This window comes from Schistocerca serialis, chromosome 4 (genome assembly GCF_023864345.2).
Source record: "Schistocerca serialis cubense isolate TAMUIC-IGC-003099 chromosome 4, iqSchSeri2.2, whole genome shotgun sequence".
Taxonomy (NCBI): Eukaryota; Metazoa; Arthropoda; class Insecta; order Orthoptera; family Acrididae; genus Schistocerca; species Schistocerca serialis.
Window position 1 is genome coordinate 445649603 of NC_064641.1, and position 27175 is coordinate 445676777.

Below are 27175 nucleotides of genomic sequence, written 5' to 3' on the forward strand. Positions count from 1 at the left end.
TCTGAGGTTCACAAAAGCAAATTTACCATGTAATTAACGTAAATATACAACTGTATTGGAAAATTATGTTTTTGAGCAGTGTAACTCTGCAATTTGAGAGGTGAACTGCTGGATAATATCCTTTAGTGTAGTCTTACCAATACGAAACATGAAACAGACGAAGAACAGTATAGGCGAGGAAGCTGTGATATGCAAACCTGTAATGAATGAGACTCGACGTACTTGACTGTACATGGTTGCATGACTTAATAACAGTTACGACAAAAAACTGACAGAAAGAGACTTTGGCCTCAGCTTCGCCATAAAAACATAACGTTGGAACGTTCGATATAGTTTACGTTCCTAGCTTTGTAATCAGCTGTAAGCATTTTAAGCAACTGAAGATATCCAAATCATTCTCAAAACACGACGCCACCTACTGAATTAAAACGCAATGTAAACATAATGTAAGGGAGTGGTAGTACTCTAACACCAATTTATTGTTCATTTTAGTTTAATTACTTGCAGCTATGTGGATCTGATTAAAACTAACTACTATGCGTCAGTACTTTTACAAATAAAGAAATTTTGTCTGAATACAAATTTATGTAACTAGTGAAACGCCTGGTTGAGTCCCCAGGACAGATCAGGTAGTTGGAATTGTGGAAAGGGGCCAAAAATGAGCGGCTGTCAGTTACACTCGAACACATATAACTTTATTTAGTTGCCCAAACATTACAGCACAAATTTCCGAGCTTAACTATCGACTGAATATGTCACACAATCTTATAGCTCAAGGGCACAACCTCATTAAATTTTAAAACGGCTGAAGGCCCATGATTCAAAACACAACTACAATACATTTTTACAAGGCAGAAAGCCCAAGGCCTTATCCTTAAATATTTTTTTTAAAATGAGGCTGAAGGCCCAAGCAATCTGAGACTTAGTAAGTAAGGAATTTTAATTTGGGGCGGCTGAAGGCCCATAATTGAAAAACACGACTACAATGAATTTTCAAAAGGCAAAAGGCCGAAAGCTTTATCAAAAAAAATATTTTAAACAAAGCTGAAGACCCAAACAATGCAAGACTTGACAAGTAAGGTACTTTGAATTATAAAGCGGCTGAAGGCCCATTCTTTAAAACCCAACTAAAAGCATACAAATTCAAATCATCGGCTACGATTCATTAAAATACACACCCAAACACCAATAAGAAAAGGCAGTACAGCCAGCGGCACTCAGAAGTTTCCGGGGATAGGTCGGCAGTTGAAATATTAACGTTTGCTTAGGGGAGACAGGTAGTCGGCCCAATTATATCCGATTCTCCGGCAACCCAACCAAGGTAGAGTCAACGGACCCACCGACAAGACGACTTGCTTTCCACCCGACCAGTACACAAGGAACTCCAAAGCCAAAACGTAAAAGCCGTGCCGCCCATAACCAAGTATGCGTAAGCTTTCAAGACTACACACACGAGTTGCACCGCGACAACACGGTGAGGAAAGCAAACTGCCTGAATTTTACGTCAGCGGCCAGGGCAGGTAACCGGAACGCTAACGGCCACAAGGCAGAAAATTCCGCTGTTGCACTTGGACTTCAAATAACCAAAATACAGTTAAACTCCACGGGATGGTGGCCAAACTTTCGCCAACTCCAACTCTCGCTGTTGCTCACAGGAATACCCCCGACAGCCAACCATGAAAACCAACGGCACAATGTGAACAGACTGGCTTTGGTGATCAAATCACCAATCAACTCTGATGTCCCGGGTCGGTGAGCCACGAACCTCATAGCAATCGGAATAGTTCGCACACACTTCGACACTGCGTAGAGACCGCCAGCGGGCTCGGCCCACTGCGCCGCACAGAGATTTCTTGGCTGATCCACACCAACCGACCGACTGCCGCACACAGGCTAGCCAGAAACTGTCAGCACCAGACAAAAGATAGTACAAGGTGCGAATATCGATACACAACGCTGCTACCACACATAGAAAGAGGAAGAACCACGGAATAACCTCAATAACCGTGGGGAACCAAACGCATAGGAACAGTCAAGGTTTAAACCAAAGCATAAGCCGGGGACAGCACTGCTCAATTAAATTTTGTACTTCAGTGTGGAGATAGAAAACAATTTTATAAAAGTAATTCCATCACATATGATTATTGTTTATTTAGAAATTAATTTCTGAAAGTAAAACAACCACATGTTGATATTTTTTATTCAGAAATTAATTTCTGGATTGGCAGAAATTATCTAGGGAAAATAATTTCAATTTGTTTTTAAGACATTCATTATCTTCTAGCACCTTCAGGTCATAATGGAAGCGACCAAATATTTTTTGACTTCATACTTTGCTCCTTTCAATATTTTGAAATTCATTTTTGTTCCTAGAGTTTCCTTTATTTTCGAATTGTGACTTGCTTGCTCTTCAAAGCCAATTTTGTAAGAGTGTTAATGTTCTGTGAGGCTGTTGTTAGTCTGTTGCTAGCTAAGTGAGTTAGTCGCCCTCAAGGGGACGGCTTCAAAGTCGGTCAGTAAGTCGGCGTTTTAGTTTTCTCGGTGCTCTCCACAACAACTTAGCCTAATACCAACAGTAATTTCTATTGAAACTGACAATGGCCATGGAAGCCTACAACCTTACAGTAATATTAGTTTTGCTATTTGTGCACCAGAGTAACTAACGACGGTCGCTGTGGAGAAAGTAAAAAGTACAGACTGTCAGTACCATAAAAAGCTTGTAAGTATGTCTGGAAAAAGCGAAATCAGTTAAAATTGAATGTTCACTTTAATATCTGTAAGTGTTTTCTGAAGGTATTTGTCGAGACTGTAGCTTGGCATGGAAGTGAAATGTAGAAAATAAACGTTTCAGGCGAAGAGAGAATACAAGGTTATGGAAATGCAAGCTACATAAAAGTGTTGAAGGTTAGATAGATATGTTTTATGATAAAGAGATACAGAATCTAAATGAGAAGAAATGAAACTGATGGCACATCTTGAATAAAAATGGTGATGATTTGTTAGACTACAATCTGAGGCATTATGGAATCGTTAGTTCGTTAGTGGAGTGAAGTGTTGGGGGTAAAAGTAGTAGAAGGAAACCAGGTGTTCAGTGCAATAAGTAGGATAAAATAGATGTAAGTGAAGAGATGAATATGATTGCACATACTAATACAGCGTGTAGAGCTGTGTCAAACCATGTTTCGGACTGACGACCACAATAAACAGTAGAAGATGGAAAGTTGAAGACGACAACCAATAAACGATATATCATCTTCGTACATCCATATTTAAATTGGATGAAGGTGGGACACAGCTGGTATAATTTTTGTTAAAAATGAAACTCCTCCAGCTGTACTTAAGATCTAATAAACAACGCCATCTTCAGGCCCCTACACTTTGGTGAAATCAATTGTGTATGGCTAAGTACTAGAAGTCCGCGGTGAGATCAACACGTGCTCCACATGGATCTGTACTTAAGATTTTATATTTATTTGGCTACTAGTTTCGACGTTGCGTCAACGCCATCTTCACTTCCGTACACTTTGATGAAATCAATTGTGTGTGGTTCATTACTAGAAGCCCGCGGTGAGACCAACACATGGATCCATGTGGAGCACGTGTTGGTCTTACCGCGGCCTTCTAGTACTGAGCCACACACAATTGATTTCATCTAAGTGTACAGGCCTGAAGATGGCGTTGACGCAAAGTCGAAACTAGTAGCCAAATAAATATAAAACCTTAAGTGCAGCTGGAGGAGTTTCATTTTTAACAAAAAAAAAAAAAAAAAACAATATAAGATGAAAGGCCAGTAACGTGTAGCAGAAAGAGAAGTGGTTACATTGATTTGTCCCCTCTCTCTCTCTATCTCTCTCTCTCTCTCTTTTTTTTGTTTTAGTCTTCTGACTGGTTTGATACGGTCCGTCACGAATTCCTCTCCTACGCCAACATTTCCATTTCAGAGTGCAATTGAAACCTACGTTATTCCATCATATCTCAACAGATCTCCTCCTATCATCTTGTCGCTTCATCTTGTCAGTGTTTTCCACATATTCCTTTCCTCTCCGATTCTGCAGAGAACCTCCTCATTCCTTAAATTATCACTCCACATAATTTTCAACATTTCTCTGTAGCATCACATCTCGAACGCTCTATTCTCTTCTGCTCCGGTTTTCCCACAGTCCATGTTTCACTACTGTACAATGCTGTGCTAAAAAACTCACGTTCATAGAAATTTCTTTCTCAAAATGAAACGTATGTTTGATACTGGTAGTCTTCCCTTGGTCGGAAATGCCCTTTTGCCAGGGCTAGTCTGCTGATTTTGATGTTCTGGCGCTGCCCGTAATTTTGCTGCCGATGTAACATAATTCCTTAACGTCATCTACGTCGTGACCATCGATCCTGATGTTAAGTTTCTCACTGTTCCCATTTCTGTTACTTCTCATTACTTTTTTCTTTCTTCAATTCACTATCAATCTATATACTGTACTCATTAGATTGTTCATTCCACTCAGCACGCCCTGTAATTCGTCTTCACTTTGACTGGGATTGCTGTGTCATCAGAGAATCTTATCATTGATACCAAATTCACCTCTAATTTTAATTCCACTCTAGAACGATTATTTTATTTTGCATCATTGCTTCTTCAATATACAGATTGAACAATAGGGGCTAAAGACTACACCCTGTCTTACAACGTTTTAAATCCGAGCACTTCCTTCTTTCTCTTTCAGTCTTGTTGTTCTCTTTTGGTTTTTGTACACATTTTATATTACAGTCAACCCCTATTGGTTACACCCGTCTTCCTGAGAATTTCGAATATCTTGCACCATTTGTCGAACGCTTTTTCCAGGTCGACAAATGCTACGAACGTATCTTTATTTTTCTTTAATCTTGCTTCCATTAGTAGCCGCAATGTGTGAATTGTCTCTCTGGTGTCTTTACCTTCCCTAAAGTCAAAGTCATCGTCCTCCCTATCAATTAAGTATAAATTGAACATCTTATTCATTCAACCCCGAATAACGTCTTTCCGCAAACAGTCGCTCGGAAATACTATATTTACTTACTGTATTGTGTGTTGGTGCTGACAATTTGAATCACCACTAATCGTCCCAGGCGCTTTACACGCGGGTTCAAAAACTGGTGTGCACAAAACTGCTGGTCGCTTTGCGTTCTGGAGGGCCCTTCTTTATACTGAGCTGGACGTATCTTGCGCTGCAGGTTGCATGCAAGTCAGGCGAAGTCCCCTGGGGGCCGTGACTCGGGCGCCGGTTTGAAGCTCGATATCGCATGCAAACCACAAATACTGGCGCACCACTTGGGAGTCGGGAAGGAGCGGCAAGAGTGGGGGCAGGGTCTACTACAGTAGCCGAGTGGCGTAAAAATTGAATTTTGCCCGCCCGTCCTCCTCGCTGTATCCCAGCAGGGTTACGTAACGGATTTTAGGTGCCTGCTCCGGCCGGGTACGGCGCAGGACTGAACGAAGGGGGAGTGTTGCGGCGTGTACGCTAGCCCAGCGGAACTCAATTGGGCTGCTGGTGACGACTGAAATGGAGCGCACAACGCAGTTTGACGACGCCGGGAAGACTGAGGAGCGCTAAGCACGAATGGCGTGAACGAGGGAGGCGCTCATATGGGGATGGACTCTATGCTCGCTGCCACAGCTGTTGATCTGTACTGCACGTAGAGCTCGCATGAGATGATGTTAAAAGCAGCATTGAAGAAAAACATCGGCAATACTTTCGTTTGCAATGTCCGCCTGAACTCTGGTAGCAAGCTGTCCTGTAATATCCTATAACGATTTTCGTGTGGAGGGCGATTGCTTCATTCTTTTAGAAAAATGTCAAAATTCCACAACAAGTTCTTTATTTGTTTAGGTTCAAGATTAAAGAATTAGCCATCAGACCGTATTTATTTAAACGACTGATATCAATGTCCACATCTCAAAGTTCATACAACCCAGTATACACCTAAGACAGCCAGAAATGTACTTAAAAGTCCGACCCGAATTATTACGTGATCCATAGTCGATGCTCTGCTACAATATATGAGTTTCACATTCGGTCGTTTTTTTTCAATGTATTTCTAATTAAGAAACTGCTCGACAACTACTTCATAGTTGAATATGAAATGCCACGCAGAATTCTACAAAGGCCGAAAGTTCACACGCGTTTATCTTTCCAACTAAACACTTCACAAGCCCGCCCGGTTGGCCGTGCGGTCTAACGCACGGCTTTCCGGGCGGGAAGGAGCGCCTGGTCCCCGGCACGAAACCGCCCAGTGGATTTGTGTCGAGGTTCGGTGGATGTTTTTTAGGCTGTTTTCCAACTGCCTCGGCGAATGCGGGCTGGTTCCCCTTATTCCGCTTCATTTACACTATGCCGGCGATTGCTGCGCAAACAAGTTTTCCACGTACGCGTACACCACCATTACTCTACACGCAAACATAGGGGTTACACTCGTCTGGTGTGAGACGTTCCCTGGGGGGTCCACCGGGGCCGAACCGCACAATCACTCTGGGTTCGGTGTGGGGCGGTGGAGGGGTGAAGTGGACTGCGGTAGTCGTCGTGGGGTTGTGGACCACTGTGGCTGCGACGGGGACGGAGCCTCTCCGTCGTTTCTAGGTCCCCGGTTAACATACAGTACTAACTCTTCACAAAGCTAAAACTTCCACAATCCGTCCATAAATGCAACTGCTTTCACGGTAATACCAGTAACTTCTTCATTTTACTCATAACGTAGACGGACACGTCCAACGTGACCTGCACGTCCGATAGCTATCCAACGACTGACTCCCTCCCGTTCCTTCCAGGGCCTATAACTACTTGACAGAGCACTGGAAATGCTTAAATCTGATTGGTTGATCAAAATGACCAAGCAATCAGAACTATCCTTCGAAATTATTCTCGCGCAAAAACTGTCCCTCGCTAATCACTATTCCCAGTTGCATTTACGTCATTTCAAGACGTAAATATTAATATGTTTAACAAAACGAAACGAAAGATATACTAAAATTGAAATAAATTAGAAACTTATTACTCTGCAAACGGCTATTCTGGCTGCCTCCTTACAGAAGCAAGTAAACTTAGACAAACGTCATCAGCAATGTGGGTAAAAAAAAACTTTCCCACGACACAATTACCTGATGGTGTAACATGAGATAATATTGAATTTTTTCGTATGTCCCACATGCACAATCTCACTCATTGTCATTTACTCACACAACAACACATTAAATAAGTACTGATCTTTTCTGAATTTTGTGTTACGAAAAATGTCAAATAGTTAACGATTTTAATTATGAAACCTTAAAAAAATTGACCTAACGTGCTATGAGCTTCAGTACTGATCCCACATGAGACTAAAAGACAAACTATTATGAATCCGAACTGACTTTAATCTTAAAAGCGTCGGTTTGGGGTGTTTTAGATAATTTTCTCTAACTCTGAAAGTGTGCAGCTAGAAAGCTGACATTTTTACACAATCTTCTTTTTAATGACAAAGGTCAGTATATTGACATTCAACTAAACTGAATAACATTTAATATAGTTTATTTAGATCCTTAGGGACTTGAATATGCTGTCGCTTGAATTGACACAGGTACCACTTCCACGGCTAGGTCAGAGACGGGTGCGAATGAGTCACGCTAAGATATAAGCGGCTGTTTCTGTCTCCGCCAACGACTCCAAAGTTACGAGCAGTATTGCAAAGTAGTGCAATAAATGCTATTGTGTATTGAGTCGCGACGTTACAAAGTGTGTACTTTAACTATAGGTTGCCAAATAGTACTCTTATGAGTCTTTATCACTTATTTTGACATATCTCTGCCGAGTGACTTTACAACAACTGAAAAAGCCGAAAATTCGCTTGATACCTTATACACACAATTGTTCAACTTATTCATACCATGAAGATAGATGTTCAAGAATGATTGTCACTACAACGTTTTTGTGTTCGCAGAAAACATTTACAGAGCATTGATTTCCGCCGTGTCTATTCGCTTTTAACATCATTCCGGCAGCCTCTGTACTTGCGTAGCAAACCGTTCTTTGGGGGTATCCCAGCGCCACTGGTGAACAACTCCGTCAGGTTCGTCATATGTGGTAAACTTCTTACTCCACTTGACCTCTTTCATTGCATCTTGTAGGGTATAGTTGCTAGGTGCCAGATCTGTGGAATAGCAAAGATGTGGCAGCACAGCAAACCCTAGTTTGGACATGGTGGCAATGGCCAGGCAACTGGCTTGTGGCAGCGCATTGTCGTGTTGGAGCAGAAATCCCTGGCCCATTTGCCCTGTGGCTTTGTTGAATGCGTCGTTCGAGATGGCGCAGTGAACTGCAGTACTGATCATTGTTGAGGGTTGTACTCGGAGGGAGTCAATTTACCAGCAGTCCTCCTTGCTAACCCCAGAACACTTTCGTCATTGGCTTCTGCAGGAATAGAATTAAGAAAGGAAACATTTGTATTCAAACCCCCGAGAAAGGGGAAGAAATTCCAATTATCACCCAAGTTTATACTGAGTGGTTTCCGGGACTACCAAGGCATAGTGCTAGTAGATTATCTCGTGAGGGACAAAACCGTCGCGGGACAATACAACCGAAATCAACTGACAAGGCTATCAGAGCTTGTCCGGATCAAGCGTCACAGGAAGCTAGGCAAGAAAGTCGCTTTGCTCTGCGACAATGGTCTTGATCATTCTGAATGGCACACAATTACACATGTTTCTTCTTTCGGATATCAAATTTTAGACCCTCCACCAATTCCTATATTCTCCTTTTATGAATGGTCTCCAGTGAGTTCTTTCTCCTTGCTTGTCTGTGACAGGTATTTTCAGAATAATGTCGTGGTGATTTCCGACGTGAAACGTGTCCCGAACAACCAAAACGCAACCTTTTACAACCAAAGCTTATGCCAAGCTTTCTATCGTTAGAAGTGTCTCGCACTGGAGGTTGTGATATTTTTTTTGTGGGAACTGACACTTTATAACTATGCCCCGTAGTAAAAGAAAACTAAAAACATATGTGGTGTTAGTGAAGCCTGGCGTGCTTAAAACAAAGTTACGCTAACTTCCTGTTGGCTAATCTCCGGAAAGGTTACGCGGCTTTCGCCGACAGTTTATGCAAATTGTGTAGAACGCAACACAAAGCCCTATCAACAGGCCATCGATTCGCCACTGTCACAGCAAAGCGAGTAGAGTAAAAGCCACTCTGCCGGCGAATCGGACACGCGACACTATCTGATGGACGTCGTGCATAAACACGCCAAAGATAGTGGCGCCTTTATGGCCCGACCAGGTCCTGATGTGGGCGCTGCGTTTGCTGTGCGGCGATTGTAAAACTAGCTGCCACAACACAATGTTACATATCAAACGTGCCTAGAATTATTGTGCACAGAATTTAAGAGATGAACATCTGAAGCAGGCGTAAAGTAACAGTCTTTATATTTTTGGAAGTTACAGTCATGTAGAAGCGTCTAAATGACAACACTTTCGGTATTTCACCGTATCTTTCCTCTCGCATTCTGCTCAAGCTTCAGCTTCATACTATTCTGTGACAATCAATCACATTCCATACCATAGCACATGTCAGAAACATCATATGCAATATCTGTAAATACAGCGAATATCACGTCAGTGCCACTTACATGGTATGTCACACCTGCGTTGACTCCTAATTAAACACCACTCCAATTCACAACGTTGCACATATAAACTATTTTCAAATAAAACCGCTTAAATCGCTTAAAATATCCATCCACTTCGAAGTCTGGGCTCGACCTGCCATTACACCCAAATGTTCTTTTTAACGTTTCAGTTACTGGAATTATCACATCATCTGAGCAAGAAATTCGCAATAATATTCATGAGTTGAAGTATGACTCTCTCAGATGCTAAATATACTCGAGAAAAATTAGATTATTAATAAGTAGAGATAACACTCCTCATAAATCTTAAGTGTAAATCAAGTTCGTTATGAAAATTAATCAAATCACGAAAGCGCAAACACTTACGTAAAGATCTGTTTTAATTATACAAACACACTACAAAAAAGAACAAATCACATAAAAGTGTGGGATGAAAGTCGTCGTATATTACTTTTATAGTTTATTATGAAGTGAGTAAGGAAAAAGGAAAAAGAAAGAAAGAAAAATATTGCGCCATCAGTTCAAATACCGGACGAGGAACGATATGGTTGCCACGGCAGGGAGTGTTAGTAGCGAATTATATCCATACCTTCCAAAGTTTTAATTTATATGATTCTACACCGCTGAGGCATAGATGATATAGTAACTGATTCCGGACTTCAGTTTATAAGTCAGTAGATGAAAAAAGTCTATCGTCAACAAATTAACGATGGTTGAAGTGGAGACGATAAAAGAAAATATGAAGAAAAGGTTCTGTGAAAAAGATAAGAAAATAATAAAAAGGAATGAAAAATGTAAATGTTAGGATCTCTCTTCTGAAATTAGTTTTCTGTAAGTGGAAGGTGGACGATCAACAGTTAAGACAAGAAGGGAACAGAAGCTTATGATATGAGGTTCATCAGAAGATTGTTGAATATTGGATGAGTATTTTAGGTAATTAAATGCGATGCAGTTAATTGAAAAAGGGATAAAGAAACACTGTAAGCTGTCAATTCTGTTATGCAAGATACATTTATTGTACCATGTATACAGGTCAGCTTCAAAAGTATTGCGTCGGTGATGCGTGTGTCGTTTTTAAAAGCTGTTTCTTGCTAAGTGGGGCCAGAAAGTTCTTCCGCACACCTTCCTTCAAACTGCTTCCAAGCACACATTTTTCAATACTTCTCCTAAGCGTGATACTCTAAACAGCTGCCTTCCCAGTCCTTGTCAAAATCATTTCACCCAAACAGGAAGAAACTATTTAACTAAAGAGTAGGTTGAGGAATCAAGGAATAGTGAATATGGAGACAAAGGTTTGAATATGGTATACAGATTCAAATTCAACCGAGTCCTTGCACAGGGTAGACTAGCATGAGGGGTTGCATCAAGTCAGCCCATAACACAACGAGAGGTGGCGTTATTCGCAAAAGTCCACGTTGTTCACAGATGCATTTAGTGTATTAAATTACTGAATTAATAAACCAGTGAACAAATTTGATATAAGCCACAACGTATTATTAATTTTTAATTTATGTAACCGATTTAGTTCTATAAGACCATTACTCAAACGAGAGGCTGTAGATGAGGCGAGGAGTTAGTGCACGGCGCCACGTGTAGTATCGATGTATCGATTGCTGCTTGTCACGAACAAATTTATAATTTATTGCGACTTGTACTTTTTTTTATCTATTTTTTTTTAAATAAACCGTGTGTTAAGACGTTAGTTGGAATGATATTCAATTGGACGCTACTGCTGGTTGGACGTACAGCATCAGACACATTAGTACGCTCAGATTTGGAATATGATGTTCCTGACATGAGTTACGGCATGCAATGGTACTGTTTGCTATAGGATAAGAATGAATTACTTGAAAATGAATACATCAGTATACACAAGGGACGAAATGATTTGTCAAATAACGAGAGTGCAGTAGTTTGGACAAACGTTTTTATTTCCAAAATGATGATATTAAATTTGTGCCGGATATGCGAAGTCACAATTACATTATATGAATGCGTAGTGTCTGTTCTTTCGGACATGTCACAGTTAAATGACGCGGGTAACCAAGTTGGATAAATAAAACCATAAGGTCAAGGAAAACAATTTCGCCTGTGTACTGAAGTTGTTGCCGTGACATCTGAATCTCTAGGGCAGCCCTGAGCTGCAATCATACAGTGCGTATTGTTCGTTTATCATGCTGATGCCATTAACCAAATACCGCACCCACAGGGACAATGTGGGTTCACCAGCAACGGTTGGAAACTGTCGGATTGCCATTTTCTCCCTGCTGTGAATGTCTGGCGAACGGCGCCCGGTGGACGTTAGCATTCTGCTCAGCTGAGACCGCTACAGGTCGATCATGTGTGTGAGCGACGTGTGCCGTCGGTCATTCTGCTTCGTCCGGAGATGTGTTTTTTTATGTTTAGCTGTATTCTATATCATGTTCGTGTTGTTCGAGTAGTTGTGTTGGAGTTACATACCGCACGTGAGATAGTGTCTTCTCAAATTGTGCATGTCAGTTCGATGCTCTTTGGTGTAAGTAGGGGGGGGGGGGGACAGTTATGACACGTCAAGTTTCGTTCTCGTCCACTCCTGTTTTTGAATTGTCGGCTGCAGTGTATTTCTGTCTGTAATCATGTTTTTAAGTGCCGTAAATAACTAGCAAGCTTTACTGAGACATAAGATTTGTATGTTCTGAAGTTATCTGGGGCACAAATACCACGTAGGTTCTTATCTAGAGTTTCCTGTGAAGAGGTAAGATTTAGTGCGCCATTTGCGCCGAAGTATGCAAGGATTTAGATGTGTTTAAAGTGATATTACGTATACGCCATGTACATTCTTGAGTAAAATTCTGCTGTAGTATGCTCTTTTCTTAAGTTATCAGGAAGAGATAAGATTACTTAAGATGATTCTTTTGCACGACATGGCTCCAGATGATGAAATAATTTTTAATGAATATGTTCTCATAATTCATTGAAACAGTAGCTGTAACAGATATTTTCGTGCGTATCACTGCATGGCAGTTTGTACATCTCTGAAGTCCCAGATATTTAATCCTGTGGGTAACGTTATGCTCAGTCTCTCTCTGATAATGGATACAACTTTTGTGTTCATTTGAAATTCTATCAACTAAGCTGTTAGGATTTGGTCGAATAGGGATTACCACATGAAAATGTTTGTTGGCATTCATGACCATTACTAATTTCGCCTGTTATAGGCACGAGATCAAATAAGAAGTTAATTGCATTTGTTCCATATTTTACATATGTATGGCATGAGAGGAGCAGCTTAAAAATTGCCAGAGTTCTACTTTATGAAAGGAGGAGATCCTGGTCTAATATTATATTCTGTAAAAGGAAAAATATTTATGATTGCGTTGTTATGTAGATAGCAAATTTGTGGTATAGTAAGCACAAACTATTTCTTACGATAATATTGTTTTCCGCAGCTGTATCGCAGCATACACGTACTGTGTCCGCATATGGTTAATAGATGATGTCAGATAGTTACGAATACAGAGTGGTCCGAAACTGAAATTTTTTTAGGGATTTCGCAGAGTGGGTTGTGCTGAGAAACAATTGTTAAGAAAAAATTTCATACCCTGCGCCGTTTCAAAGTTAATTATCATTGAACTTAGCTAATTAGGCCATTTTGCGCGCAAATTCATGCGGTCCGCCATATACAATTAGTGTCAGTTGTTCTCTCAGCGTAAATGATAGCGCACGGAAATGCTCGGCGCTTTGGTCGGGTTGAATCGTTGCTACCGTCCCGTGTCCAGTTCTCGTATCGTTGTCTTTTTCGGTTGTAGGGAAGAAAATGAAGATCACATCTGGTGACATCGTCTCTGGTGGGTCATTTAAATTTTTGCGTGTAACGGCTTGATTAGCTAAGTTCAATGCCAATTAACTCAGAAAAAGCACAACGTAACTATTGTTTTCGTAACAATTCTTTTTCAGTACAGCCTACCCGGCAATTCCCTCACTAGGATTTAAGACTGTTTCTGAACACACTCTGTATGCTGTTCTGTCAGACTGTGTACACACTTCCCAGTTAATAATTTCGTTTTAAGTATTTTGCTCAAATATTTGTTCCAATATTTTGAATTTTAATATTGGCCATTAGCACTCAGTTTATCGTCTTTCCTATATCATTGTGGTTTGATAATGTGTCTAAGTTTCTTATTTGTTATTTTAATATATTATGCATGAGAGTTTACAGCCATACATTTTGATGTCATTTGCAAGATTAAAAATTATTTTGATATTCAGCCAAATGTAGCAAATATATTTCTAGATGCAACTGCTGTAATCAGCCAGCATGTACTCGCTCTTGCAGTGAAGTTCAAAGTTCAGTTTTTATTTCTATTAATAAGTGATGAAGTTAAATTTCTCCACTAAAGCAACCAGCACCTTCAATTCTTCGACATTTCCTATCGCCTCATCATGAGGTGTACGATGGAGGCCACGACATTACTTGATATTCCTCGACGCTTCCCATTTAAGTTCCCTTATGATGTCTGTTATTCATTCGTATGGATTTTCCTTCACCAGTCGTTTCTTTGGTACAATGCAATCCGCCATGACTTCATCTACTGTAAAAAACTCTTCGTCTCAGAGTAACACTTACACCAGGCGTCCTGAATAGTGGATATTTTCGACTCTATCTTCCTCTAGAGTTTCTGTCCTCTACGGTTTACTTCACTATCCCGTGTTGTCTTAACACGCATTCTGTCGTCCTGTTCCTTCGACACTACTGTCTACAAAACACCCATAAACAATGGTCTGCAACACGCCACGATAAGAGAACGTTTAGAACAGCGGAATCATAATAACTGGTAGCGTACACGTAGGCCCAAAAGCGTCCTCTTTTATGTCACCGGTTAGGTCAGCGTTACGCAATGCTCAGTCTGTGTTTAGCCGTAATCGAAGCGGAAACGTGTAACCAAGTGCCCCTGTGGCTCGCCGACGTCACAGGGTGGAATATCGGCACTTGAATATGTTCGCACGGGGTAGAGCGATTGGTCTCCGGGATGAGGGTCTATCGTTCCGCGACACGCTGCTTCAACAGTGAGACGTATGTGGAACCAGTGGAGAGAAGAGGGCCGTACACGGCACCGACAGCGTATTGGACGACACAGTGTGACCACAGCGCGAGATGACCACCATCTCGCCCGCTTGGTCATAGCGGTCGGAATAGTTCTTCCACAGTGTTGGCGCGATACTGAAGCACTGCAATGTGGAAATTTCTTAGTCGGCGGTTCGATACCTTCTTCTAGTGGTGGCAGGCATACCAATGGGTCGGTTTTCATTGACCAGAATACACCAACTCCTCAGACTGCGATGGGTACGTGAACGCTGAGACTGGAGAGCTGAGGGGCAAAATTTAGAGTTATCGGGTGAGTCCTACAATGATGGCTGCATACCGGTACCCATTCGGCACCGCCGCGCTGACCGCAGTTGTGCAGGCTGTGTTATTGTGCAGCATAGCCGACAAACGCTAAGCCTGATGATTTGGGGTCCCATTGCCTATAATTCGCGATCTCGCCTCCTACATCTACAGAGCAGTCTGAATAGCTACTGCTACTTCAGGGAGGTCTTACAGCCCGAGGCACTACCTCCGCTGCAGGCCGCTCCACTTGCCATATTTCAGCAGGACAACCCCCGGCAGCAAGTGGCGAGGAACACGCAAGCCTTCTTCAAAGAACGACGGGCACCACTGGTTCCCTGGGTTGCCCATTCCCCTGACATGTCACCCATCGAACATATCCGTGATATGGGCGGTCGGCAACTTGTTTACTTGCTTCATGGACGCGCCAACAAACCGCGTGGCAGAGTATTCCACAGTATAATATTCAGGGGCTATTTAATGCCATGCCACGACATCCAATACTATTCCGAACTGAATTTCCACAGTTACAATGCATGCACATGTCTGTAATGCTAATAATTTGTGTAGTGCCATGTACCTAATCGATGGAATAAATTTCATGGCGATCACGTCTCTCGGTTTTGGTGTTTCATTTTTTTCCAAACAGTAGTGTAGTTAGTGTTTTCCACATATTACTTTGTTAGAACTTTCTTCTTTCTTAACAGTCCGTTGTGTTAAAAGATAATGCCGAAATTTAAGCGGACACACGGACTATTCCGGTTTGTGACGACAATAGCAGCGCATCTCTCAATTCGTTTGATGTTTGGTGTCGTTCCTATGTGATAATGACTCCAAACTCATATTTGGCGTTACTTTTAAAAATATCCTACACTTCGTACAACCCTTCCAACATATTAAGTCTATCATTCGCTTTCATTACTACGGATTTATCTGTTCATTTCATATCGCTATTTTACTGTTCTAAATGCTTGGACTGTGGTGTCACCGCCAGACACCACACTTGCTAGGTGGTAGCCTTTAAATCAGCAGCGGTCCGTTAGTATACGTCGGACCCGCGTGTCGCCACTATCAGTGACTGCAGACCGAGCGCCGCCACACGGCAGGTCTAGAGGGACTCCCTAGCACTCGCCCAGTTGTACAGCCGACTTTGCTAGCGTAGCCTTCAGCTACATCATTTGCTACGACGTAGCAAGGCGCCATATTCAGTTACTATAATTACTATGTATTCTGAACAGATAATATTGTGAATCATGTACCGTCAAGAGCGACGTTCATCATTAATGGATTAAAGTCAAGTATCAAACTAATTACGTCCGCTTTCTGAATTCTCATTCCTTGTCATGTTCCAGACCTCACGTCAGTATAGTTCATCCCTCCTCACGCCAGCCTACGTGAGATAAAACGCGTGCATTTCGGCCTCCACTAGCAACACGGTGTTGGCTCTTCAGCCAACACAACATGGACTATATGACATCTTCCAGAACGTTCAAACTACTCTTGTATCCGTGCTTTATCTTATTGTCATACTTAGTCATTTAGGTCTAGATCTTCCACAGCAATTCTGGGAAAACAGTGATAAACCGAATCGTCAACAACTGTGTAAGATAGGTACCAAACCTGTTGGCATATGACCTACATGCATGGAATGTGCATACGAACATTCGTATCGATCTAAGAAGCATGGAAATAATTTTTTCTTTAGACATAGTGGTTGATAACAAGAGCGCCCTGCGATTGTTTGTAGAGGGCTGGGATGGATCTGGGGCCATGAAGTATTTGTAATAGACTTGCGGAAAAAGTTCCAACATAAAGTTGTTAATATAGACTAATGGAATTTCGGAAATATATTTGTCTAGCTAACACGTTTAACTGATTAACATTGTAACTTTACAGGTTAATGTAAGCATGAGATGAGCCATTGCAAATGTGAAATACTGGTTCATTTATTACTGGCGTAGCCACCAGAATATTAAAACCAAGCATTTAAACGTGCATAAATTGTATGGTCAGGTGCAGGACGTCAGTTTGTGGGGCGGACTTCGATGTGTGTTGCAATTGCTCACTCGGAACATGGACGCTTGATGCTGTTTGTTGATGACAGTGGAGTTGTTGTCCGATGATGTTCCACATGTACTCAGAGAAGATCTGGTTATCGAGTAGGCCAAGAGAATATGCCGACACTTTGTGAAGTAAGTTGGGTTACAAGAGCAATAAATGAGTGAGCGTTACCTGCTGGAACAGCTGGAATACTGTTCATAAATTACAGCACAACTGGTAGAATCACAAGGTAGACCTATAAATTTGCAGTCAGGGTGCGTGAGATAGTGACCAGAGCGTTCCCACCGTCATACGAAATCGCACCCCGGACGATAACGCCAGGTATAGGTCCAGATTGTATAGCATGCAGACAGGTTTGGTGCAGGTCCTCAACTGGGCTCCTAACGAACACGCGGCCCTCACTGGCACCAATCCAGAACCAGATTTCTTCAGAAAACACAACAGACTTCTATCTTGTTCTCCAGTGAGTTCTCGTGTAACACCACTGACGCCGCTGGGCAGCCGAGCCGTCTCAGGCGCCTTGTCACGGTCTGCGCGGCCTCCGCCGTCGGAAGTTCAATTCCTCCCTCGGGCATGGGTGTGTGTGTTGTCCGTAGCGTAACTTAGTTTAAGTTAGATTAAGTAGTGTGTAAGTTTAGGGATCGATGACCTCAGCAGTTTGGTCCCATAAGACTTAACCATAAATTTCCAATTTTTCGAACACCATGAAGTCGGAAATGACACTGGTTTGGGATCAGTGGAGTGCACGCTACAGGGCTTCTGGCTTGGAGTTGTCCTTTAACAGACTTGTAACAGCTCGCTGTATCACTATGGTGTCAGCTGCTACTCAAATTGCTGTTGCAAATGCAGTATGTGCACCAGAGCTATGCGCCGAACACCATGGTCTTTCCTCTCGGTAGTGATACTTGGCCGTCCAGAGCTTGGTCTTTTTGCGATCGTACTTTCTCGTGACCACTGCTGCTAGCAATCACGTACAGTGGCTACATTCCTACCAGGTCTTTATGCAGTGTCGCGGAAGGGACATCCAGCTTCTCGTAGCTCAATTACGTTCATTCTCAGTAAAATGTTGATGATGGCGTATTTTTCTTCTTCTTGACTAACACTAACTCACCACATCCAATCTCAAAGTTTACTACTCTTCACGACCGTTCCAGCGTGTATGTAAAGCAAACATGATTTGACTCCTCATAGTGGCGGTTCGCGCACCACTCTTTTGCGACTGGGGCGAAATCTGAACAGGCATCATCTTTCAGGTGTAGACAAAAGCATGCTATCTTTCCATTATGTCGCACGATTCCTTATTGGTGTTACGATTTTTTCTCCGTCAGTAAATTTTCAAAGGCGAATGGCTACTTTTAAGTAACCAATAACATTTCCATTTCCGACCATGTTAGAAGTCTACGTAATAACGACTTTCAAATAATTTTCTCAAACCTAAAACACCCTAGTACGCCAAATCTTTTTCCCCCACTTAGAGATAGGAGAGGCCGCGGCCCCCTTTTGCAGGGTATGGCCACCCTTCGCTGATAGTGAAACATTGATTTTTATATCATTCTGGAATGAAGACAGCAGTTCACGCAGTGACATCATTCAGATTTACCGAAAGTCGGAAAAGCTCAAAGAACATAATCTGCACTTCCATACAGATGTTTCGCAAAACTTTTTCTGTTCCAATTTAAAACTTATACAACAATGATATCTATGAAAAAAATAGCAGAAAATTTTCGTGTAGGGATCTCACATAATACATCTTTGAATTGCACCTTTAGTAGTTGACAGATCGATATGTGACTCTTCAGCTGTTGCCGGCTTTGGTGGTAAATTCGGACGCACAGAATTAGTCACCAGTCGGGCGGAAAGATAGCGATGCGTTGTCCTATTCAGATATAACATCGGCTTGAGCCTTCACAAAAGGCAGAGCCATCAGTTGCAGGACGTTATTAACGTACCGTCGGATTGTCAAAGTGGCTATAATGAAACATAACGGCTGTCCATCAAACGAACCCTCGCTGTACACAACGGCATCAGGACGCTTGAAATGCGACGGCAGACTATCGACGTCGGCGCCGTCTGCGTTGCCTCCAAACACAGATACGTAGATCGTCGCCACCAAGAGAAACACGGGGCTTGCCACTAAGGACGTTCTGCGTGGCACCGTGGTCGTTGCTCGTGACAGCGCTGTTTCTGTGGCAGGGGTAGTGTGCTGCACACAGCAGTCGCCGCAACGGTCGGCACGCAATTACTTCAGGGTCTAGCAGCTATCGACCAACTGTGCTGACAGATATACAGAATGCTCTGAACAGGTCGTCACCTCTTGCCTAACGCTAGTAATACTGGAAGTTGTGGTTGCTGGCCCTTGTCGGTGCCTTCTGCTAGTGTTCGTGTCCGCTGTACCCGTTGTATGTAATGATCTTCCTCCATCCGTTGCCACCACCTTTGAACGATGATAGCGTCGACAGCACCGGTGTACAGCAGAATAACAATTTCGAGCCTTCAATTACTCGATGAAATCCTTCGAAAGTGCATATAATTCATCAAATTGTCGCATTGTGGTCAGTTCGCACTGGACGTCATTGGAACGGAATGGAAAAGGACATCATCAAGCGCTCGCGTGTTCGCACAGGACGGAACGTTAACACATACACTTTGCTTGGTTCAATACTGATCAGTGAAAATTAGGTCAAAAGATACCTTCCACCTTTTTAATAGTCGCAATATGCACGGCACAGTCACATTCATGTGACCACCCCCTATGTTCGACGTCAACGTGAAATAAGAACTCACAGACGGCAGGTGGCAGGTCTAGCTGGTGGAGTGTATATAAAGCACGTCAAGGGGGCGCGGAAAAACAGTGCAGTCGTTATCGTAATGCAGAAACGGAGAGATTTATCTGACGTCCAAAAAGGCATGCTCCTTAGCGCTTGAGACAAGGGTGGTAGCCAGAATGAGATTTTCACTCTGCAGCGGAGTGTGCGCTAATATGAAACTTCCTGGCAGATTAAAACTGTGTGCCGGACCGACACTCGAACTCGGGACCTTTGGCTTTCGCGGGTAAGTGCTCTACCAACTGAGCTACCCAAGCACGACTCACGCCCCGTCCTCACAGCTTTACTTCTGGCAGTACCTAGCCTCCTTCCTTCCAAACTTTACAGAAGCTCTCCTTCGAACCTTGCAGAACTAGCACTCCTGAAAGAAAGGATGTTGCGGAGACATGGCTTAGCCACGGCCTGGGGGAAGTTTCCGGAATGAAATTTTCACTCTGCATTGGAGTGTGCGATGATATGAAACTTCCTGGCGGATTGAAACTGTGTGCCGGACCGAAACTCCAACTCTGGACCCGAGTTCGAGTCTCGGTCCGGCACACAGTTTTAATCTGTCAGTAAGCTTCAAGAGCGGCAGCATTTCTGAAATGACTAAGTTTGAAAACCATTCCCGTGCCGCCGGGGTTCAAGTGAACCGCGCATGACGAAATGTCAATATTCGTAACAGGTGCAGAGGCAACTTTGGTGCACCACAGGCCGTAGATGATGTGATCGAACAACGGGTGTTGAGTTGTGAACAGACAAATACACGCACAACTATTGAGCAGCTGACGCCCAAATAAACCAAGGGACTACGAACAGTGTCTCCTCAACGGCCGTTTAGCGAACGTTGCTGCGTATGAGCCTCCGCAGCAGGTGTCTCGTTCTTGTTGACTGCTGTTTATCGCCGCTCGGTGCTGCCGCGTGGTGTTAGGCGGCCTCCCATAGTTCTGCGCGGCATCCTCAGTCTAAGGTTCGAGTCCTCCCTCGGGCATGGGTGTGTGTGTTGTCCTTAGCGTAAGTTAGTTTTGTTAGATTAAGTAGTGTGTAAGCCTAGGGACCGATGATCTCAGCAGTTTTGTCCCACAGGAACTTACCACTGCTGTTCATCGGCGATGAAGCCTAAAGTTGCGCGCAAATAGTGCAACTGGACGTCTGTTGACTGGCGACTGGTGGCCTTCTAAGACGCATCATTTTTCAGTCCCATGGAACTGATGGCCGTTGGCGCGTAAGACGTCGATCGTCTGTAAGCAAACAACCTGCAACAATAATCGAAAGTTCCAGGCCGGAGGAGAGAGCGTTACGGTCTGAGAAATGCTTTCCTGGCGTTCCCCCTGTGATTTCGTCTTTCTGGAAGGCACAATGGATCGACGAAAGTATGCATATATCGTTGGGCACCGTGTCCAACCCAACATGCAGTTTATTTTTCTCGGCAAGATGATAACTTCCAGCAGAACAATTCAAAATGTCCCACAGGTCGCAGAGAACGTGCATGACTCGAAATGTGCCGGGACGAGTTCATCGTACTTGCCTGGCCACCAAACTCCCCGAATTTAAACCAAATTGAGAATCTGTGGGACCACCTGGATAGGCCTGTATGCGCCATGGATCCTCAACCGAGAAATCTAACGCAGCTGGACACGGCACCGGAGTCGGCGTGCCTTAACATCTGTGTCGGTACCTTCCAGAATCTCGTTGACTCTCTCCTTGCACATCTCGCAGCGGTGTGCAGTCCAAAACGTTGTTGTTTGGACTTTTGACGGCGTCACACCACGTGAATTGACAGTGTCGTAGGGGAGAGCGTTGTACGAGGAGGGCAGCGTACCTCGGAACAGTTTTTGGACAGTGTTTCAGTATAATTTACGAATCTGCATTAGAAACGACCATAAAGAGTTCCAGGAATTTTCTACTCTTTCTATTGCGAGACAGTAGGTTATGTTTCGTGCAGCGTTTGTAAATATTAGAATTATACAAATGTAAGCGCTGTACAACACGTTTATGTTATTTAGAGACTACTTTTAATTCTTCACTTACACAGTTCTGTGGTCTGGATAATACTATACGTTTTTAAAACTGCTTGCATAGTGTGTGACGGTTAAGCCATGCTTCGTCGGTTGTGTGCTATTTAATACTTGAAACAGAAGATTTACTAGCATAGAACACATGATATTTAGAAGTGAACTGAGTTTCTCTAACATATTAACAATTTTCCTTGTTTTTAAAGTTAAAATTTGTCAGTGGCCAATAGTTTTTATTTGAAATGTTTTTAACTTGTAATTGGTTTTTGATAACACTTAATCTGATTTCACTTACAGATTATTGGCGTGTAGTAGGGTAATAAAGTAATTCATGCGCTATGAAATACAATATTGACGAGATTTTCTCGATTACAACGCTTTCAAATTTGAGTATTTTTCCCTAGTACCTGACCATATTATACCATGTAACAGTTTCTCACATCTGGAAACACCCTATTTTTCCGGAGTAATTTTTGCAATTTCAGGAAAAGACTGCAGCACACATAAGGTGGATGTTATCATTTCAAAATGCTGTAAGAAAATATGGTGACTTTGTTTTACAGGGCTGGCTAGAGGCGAATGTTTGAAAGTGTTCCAAAGCCTCTATGACAAAATAAGGAACTAGAAATGATCGAATTTAACAATGGTGAAACCAAAATTCAGATCGGTTTTTCTTGACAAAGCTAGTGACGTATATTTTCAACACTGCTGAGAAATAAAAGATTGGGAAAAGCGTCACTGAAACACTTCGGATCATCGACATAAATTTTCTCAAGGAAATATATACCAAGAAACACGTCGAACAATAATTTCAAGGAAATGTATTGAGCCCCTTTACACAGCCGTTGCATTCGTTCTATTTTGCTTTCTCCATAAGTAGTAAATAAATTATGTATTTCTCTTGTGATGTCTTTGGTTTGCTCGGCATTTTTTTTAATGGAGTCTTTTCACGTGCTCAGGCCAGGTGTGATCTACATCTACATCTACATCCATACTCCGCAAGCCACCTGACGGTGAGTGGCGGAGGGTACCCTGAGTACCTCTATCGGTTCTCCCTTCTATTCCAGTCTCGTATTGTTCGTGGAAAGAAGGATTGTCGGTATGCTTCTGTGTGGGCTCTAATCTCTCTGATTTTATCCTCATGGTCTCTTCACGAGATATACGTAGGAGGGAGCAATATACTGCTTGACTCTTCGGTGAAGGTATGTTCTCGAAACTTTAACAAAAGCCCGTACCGAGCTACTGAGCGTCTCTCCTGCAGAGTCTTCCACTGGAGTTTATCATCTCCGTAACGCTTTCGCGATTACTAAATGATCCTGTAACGAAGCGCGCTGCTCTCCGTTGAATCTTCTCTATCTCTTCTGTCAACCCTATCTGGCACGGATCCCACCTTGCTGAGCAGTATTCAAGCAGTGGGCGAACAAGCGTACTGTAACCTACTTACTTTGTTTTCGGATTGCATTTCCTTAGGATTCATCCAATGAATCTGTCTGGCATCTGCTTTACTGACGATCAACTTTATATGATCATTCCATTTTAAATCACTGCTAATGCGTACTCCCAGATAATTTATGGAATTAACTGCTTCCAGTTGCTGACCTGCTATTTTGTAGCTAAATGATAAGGGATCTATCTTTCTATGTATTCGCAGCACAATACACTTGTCTACATAGAAATTCAAGTGCCAATCCATGCACCGTGCGTCAATTCGCTGCAGATCCTCCTGTATTTCAGTACAATTTTCCATTGTTACAACCTCTCGATACACCACAGCATCATCTGCAAAAAGCGTCAGTGAACTTCCGATGTCATTCACAAGGTCATTTATGTATATTGTGAATAGCAACGGTCCTATGACACTCCCCTGCGGCACACCTGAAATCACTCTCACTTCGGAAGACTTTTCTCCATTGAGAATGACATGCTGCGCTCTGTTATCTAGGAACTCTTCAATCCAATCACACAATTGGTCTGATAGTCCATATGCTCTTACTTTGTTCATTAAATGACTGTGGGGAACTGTATCGAACGCCTTGCGGAAGTCAAGAAACACGGCATCTACCTGTGAACCCGTGTCTATGGCCCTCTGAGTCTCGTGGACGTATATCGCGAGCTGGGTTTCACACGGCCGTCTTTTTCGAAACCCATGCTGATTTCTACAGAGTAGATTTCTAGTATCCAGAAAAGTCATTATACTCGAACATAATACGTGTTCCAAAATTCTACAACTGATCGACGTTAGAGATAAAGATCTATAGTTCTGCACATCTGTTCGACGTCCCTTCTTGAAAACGGGGATGACCTGTGCCCTTTTCCAATCCTTTGGAACGCTACGCTCTTCTAGATACGTACGGTACACCACTGCAAGAAGGGGGGCAAGTTCCTTCGCGTACTCTGTGTGAAATCGAACTGGTATCCCATCAGGTCCAGCGGCCTTTCCTCTTTTGACCGATTGTAATTGTTTCTCTATCCCTCTATCGTCTATTTCTATATCTAACATTTTGTCATCTGTACGACAATCTAGAGAAGGAACTACAGTGCAGTCTTCCTTTGTGAAACAGCTTTTGAAAAAGACATTTAGTATTTCGGCCTTTAGTCTGTCATCCTCCGTTTCAGTACCATTTTGGTCACAGAGAGACTGGACATTTTGTTTTGATCCACCTACTGCTTTGACATAAGACCAAAATTTCTTAGTATTTTCTGCCAAGTGAGTACATTGAAACTTACTTTCGAATTCATTGAACGCCTCTCGCATAGCCCTCCTCACACTACATTTCGCTTCGCGTAATTTTTGTTTGTCTGCAAGGCTTTGGCTTTATTTATGTTTACTGTGAAGTTCCCTTTTCTTCCGCAGCAGTTTTCTAACTCGGTTGTTGTACCACGGTGGCTCTTTTCCATCTCTTACGATCTTGCTTGGCACATACTCATCTAACGCATATTGTACGATGGTTTTGAACTTTGTCCACTGATCCTCAACACTATCTGTACTTGAGACAAAACTTTTGTGTTGAGCCGTCAGGTACTCTGCAATCTGCCTTTTGTCACTGAAATCATCGATGCCGCAACCGCTTTATGATCGCTGATTCCCTGTTCTGCGTTAACTGTTTCAAATAGTTCGGGTCTGTTTGTCACCAGAAGGTCTAATATGTTATCGCCACGAGTCGGTTCTCTGTTTAACTGCCCAAGGTAGTTTTCGGATAAAGCATTTAAAAAAATTTCACTGGATTCTTTGTCCCTGCCACCCGTTATGAACGTTTGAGTCTCCCAGTCTATATCCGGCAAATTAAAATCTCCACCCAGAACTATAACATGGTGCGGAAATCTACTCGAAATATTTTCCAAATTATCCTTCAGGTGCTCAGCCACAACAGCTGCTGAGCCAGGGGGCCTATAGAGACATCCAGTTACCATGTGTGAGCCTGCTTTAACCGTGACCTTCACCCAAATCATTCCACATTTCGGATCTCCGTCAATTTGCTTTGCACTTCTAATCGCTATAAACACGCTTCCCCTTTCACTGTCCAGCCTGTCCCTGCTGTATACATTCCAATCTGAGTTTAGGATTTCATTACTGTTTACATCTGGTTTCATCCAACTTTCTGTCCCTAGTACTATATGGGCGTTGTGACCGTTTATTAATGAGAGCAGTTCTGGGACCTTTCTATAGACGCTCCTGCAGTTTACTATTAGCAATTGTTATTCCCTGTTGGATTTTGCCTACTACTACCTTGCCGCGTCTCAGGAGGCATCTTGTCGGGCCTAGGGAGGGAATTCTCTAACCAAAAAAACCCCTAGGTGCACTCCACACGTACTCCGCTACCCTTGTAGCCGTTTCCGGCGTGTAGTGCACGTCTGACCTATTCAGAGGGACCCTACATTTCTCCAACCGATGGCGGAGTCGAGAAACTGGCACCCCAGATCCCCGCAGAATCGTCTGAGCCTCTGGTTTAAGCCTTCCACTCGGCTCCAAACCAGAGGACCGCGATCGGTTCTGGGTACGATAATACAAATAGTTATCTCTGATTCCACCCCGCGAGCGAGGCTTTCCGCCTTCACCAATTCCGCCAACCGCCTGTACGAACTGAGGATGACCTCTGAACCCAGACGGCAGGAGTCATTCGTGCCGATATGAGCAACAATTTGCAGTCGGGTGCACCCAGTGCTCTCTATCGCCGCCGGTAGGGCCTCCTCCACATCTCGGATGAGACCCCCGGCAAGCAGACAGAGTGAACACTGGCCTTCTTCCCCGACCTTTCCGCTATTTCCCTAAGGGGCTCCATCACCCGCCTAACGTTGAAGCTCCCAATAACTAATAAACCCCTCCCCCCGCGTGCCTGCTCGGACCTTGCTGAAGGAGCAGCCACATATCCACTAACGGGCAGAGTGGGCGATGCCACACGGCCAGCCTCCACATTTACCCTTCGCCTCGTGCGCCGCGAACGCCGCTGAACCCGCCAGTCCCATTGGGGAGAGGGTGGCCCTACCGCGCCCAGTACCCGCGAAAATGTCTCGACAGCAGGGACAGTGGGTGAAGCCTGTAACATCTGCCCTACTGCCGCTACACTCCGAGGCAGCAGCCTGAAGACTGCTGACCGCGGTCATCAACACGCTCAGCTGTTCGCGCTTCTTCCCGCTCGATATTTCGAAGACCGACCCAATCGTCTTCTCCAGGTGCTGAGAGCAGTGTCTTGGCTCCAATTAGAATGGTATTCGAAAATTTTTGTCAGTAGTGAGTCGAAGCTTTCACAAGGAAAAGATGGAAGTAGGTGACATTTTCGGAAGGAAATTGCTTCCGCACATTTTTCATATCGAAATAACCTTTTAATTCAGTTATTGACTGCTGCGTACGGGTGCACCACCTCCGCTAATCGATTTTTGCAATCTCCCGGCCTCAATGTGCTTTGTAGATACAGTTATCCTTCTTCACTTGTACGAAGCAGCACACCTGTTTAAATTAAGGATGAACTACAGCCCGGGGTGCATTACGGCACCACCTGTCGCGAAAAAAATTAATGCAGCAACAATTTTTTTCATAATTAAAACTAAGCAACCCTGTTTTGAGGAGCCGATGATTTACAGATTGTAAAAATTCTTGAAAAACCTTGCTTGCACATAGCTGTAATAATCAATTCATTATACAGCCAGTTTAAGTCACAAACAGATCGTCTTAAGGGACATTATAACATCATAGTCAGATATGTTACAACTGATAACCACTACTGAGCATCGCCTCACAATCCAACACCTCCAGAAATATCATTAAAAGGTCACAATATCCCAGAACATGGTCTGTGTATGACAAACTTGTT